The sequence below is a fragment of the Austrofundulus limnaeus genome, unplaced genomic scaffold, assembly GCF_001266775.1.
Source record: "Austrofundulus limnaeus strain Quisiro unplaced genomic scaffold, Austrofundulus_limnaeus-1.0 Scaffold0, whole genome shotgun sequence".
NCBI lineage: Eukaryota > Metazoa > Chordata > Actinopteri > Cyprinodontiformes > Rivulidae > Austrofundulus > Austrofundulus limnaeus.
This window is the reverse complement of record NW_013952402.1, coordinates 6,184,653-6,186,860: the sequence shown is the minus strand read 5'-3', so window position 1 is coordinate 6,186,860 and position 2,208 is coordinate 6,184,653. Positions and strand designations below refer to the sequence as shown.

The following is a 2,208-nucleotide window of genomic DNA, read 5'->3' as shown; positions in this document are numbered from 1 at the left end:
AAATAGCCCCATTCAAAGTCTATGGGAAAAAAGTGGCTAAAAAAGTTGAAATAGCTAAAAAAAGCTATAAATAGCTGAAATACCAAAAGACATGGCAGGCACTACACGAAAAAGCTGAATGTTTTGATATATGAATGGTTGAAGTAGTACAAAAATTGTGGAACAAGAAAGGTGCCGAAAAACGTACGGAAGAAAAAATGGATCTCAATTGTGTGAATGCCWKWMWGGCATTCACACAATTATTGCATTTTTGCAAACAGCAATATGAGAAATTAGTCACAAAGGTTTGTGCAGCCCACACAGTGCTGGTTTTAACTGGTTTCAACAAATCACTTGAAACTTTAGTGTTGAAGATTATGAAAAGAATAACTCAGAAAATTTACTTCAACAGAAACAAGTGTTTCACATAGCCAATGCAGGCTCTTTCCTGCTGATTAAGTGCTGTTACTTGATCTGTTTTACAGCCTTAATATCTAGTTTGTGCCAATTGTTGAGTAATTTACATTCAGTGAAACACCGTAATTGTTATTCTCTCTTATGCGAGGATGAAATCAAGGCAAAGTAAATACGACCCGGAAAGAAAAACACAAAGATAGGAAGTAGTCTTTCACAAGACAAGTTGAGGTGATAAAATCATAATTCATGCCAAAAGCAGCGAAGAGAACAACTCGCATCTATTATCCTCATCTCTTTCCCCACCCCAGACGTTTTCCCGCCGCTTGTAGCCCAAACAAAACCCACCTCCAGGTGCCGGTCTTTAGTCTGGTCCACGTGTTCTGCATCTGACTGGATGGCATCACCATGAGTAATAGCTGCCGTATTTTCCCCTCACAGCGCTGTTAACCACAATCCTTTTTTTTTTTAGAGTAGAAAATAAATTATTTATTCTTTCTGGTGAACAAATTAAAAAGCATCCTCTCAGGCAACAGGCGTGGAACTCAAACTCTGGACAGATGTGGTACGTCCACACTGCTGCTGTCAAATCAGCTGTTTGTTGAAAACCAATCTAGCACAGACACGTGAATCAGGGAACCTGGCCAGGAAACACACTGCCATTCAGTCAGGGCTGAGAGAGAGAGAGATAGGGAGACCTCATCCTGTAGCAGAAATAGTCCAACAAATCCTACAAAACAAACATTTAGCATTTATTTCCACCATAAAAGTGTTACATTTAATATAAGTAATTTACTATACATACACACACTATAAAATCAGCTATAAGAACACGTGGGTAACCTATATGAAGTCAGTTAAAACATTGATCCCCTGCATAAATGAATTAAGTCTTGTTCAATAGTGTTTACAGACATCAGGAACAGCTGATAAAGCTCCTGTCTTATCTCTGCTACTGTCCTGTGAGGCAGAAGCCGTCAAAGACAGACCCACGTGTTGCCCCTCAGACTACAGCCATGTGCCCCATGATTTATCACAAGAACCGGGTCAGCCTGGGGCAAAACATACATGATGTACCCTCTTAGATATGAAAGAGATTCCAGGAAAAACACCCTTTTACAATCACGTGAATTCAAAAAAATATCGACTGATCGATTTTAGTGTCCGTTTTGAGCAGATCTAACTAAAAAAACAAACCCCCTTTTTTTTTTTTGAATACCACCCAGCACGGGATACGGAATTTGGTACAACACCCAGCCGGGTGGGTTGTTTGATTAAAAACCGCGCAGCTGAAAAAGATGGCGCCAAACTTTAAAACCGGCAAAGAGAAAGAGAAAAGATTAGTGGGTACCCGCAACGTACAGTTTTTCATTATGTCTTTAAAAACGAGTCGKAAACCAGATAAATAACGAAATAAGGCAGCACAGCATCCCAAACAAACACCGGCTCGTGTTATTTTATCGGCAAAATGTTATTTTGACATCATTCTTGAGCTGAACGGAGAGTTCGTCACCCTCCGTTCGTGGTAATAAAACCCGAAATCATGACAGAAAACAGCGTTAATGAACGACGGAGAAGTATCTTACCTTTAACTCCGTGTTGCCTCTCCGGCTTCTTGTACTGTCTGCCTGGCTACCGCGTGTAGTGTTGTGTCGGTTCACAAGTGATTCGTTCATTTTAATGAATCGATTCAGTGAACGAACTGATTCGAATCACTTTATCAACTGATTCGTTCATTTTTCAGTTGAGCAGAGAGACAGTGGGGCTGTTTCTGTTTAAGTATTGGTTTTTCAAAATGTTTTATTGCACTGAAAT

At 39.9% G+C, this 2,208-nt stretch overlaps 1 protein-coding gene across 5 annotated transcripts in view; it reads right to left on the bottom strand.

Moving 5' to 3' along the window:
* LOC106535605 (equilibrative nucleoside transporter 1) overlaps positions 1 to 2,208 on the bottom strand; it is a 57,677-nt gene that overhangs the window by 40,674 nt on the left and 14,795 nt on the right. For 2 of the 5 annotated variants that reach the window (XR_001312468.1, XM_014032686.1), the window contains exon 1: positions 1,980 to 2,066. The exons of 2 other annotated variants lie outside the window; for them this stretch is intronic. The gene's annotated coding sequence lies outside the window, so the exon portion shown is untranslated. Of the gene's footprint in view, positions 1 to 741; positions 1,132 to 1,979; positions 2,067 to 2,208 lie in introns of those variants that run through there. One more of the 5 variants, XM_014032794.1, reaches the window with a different exon arrangement.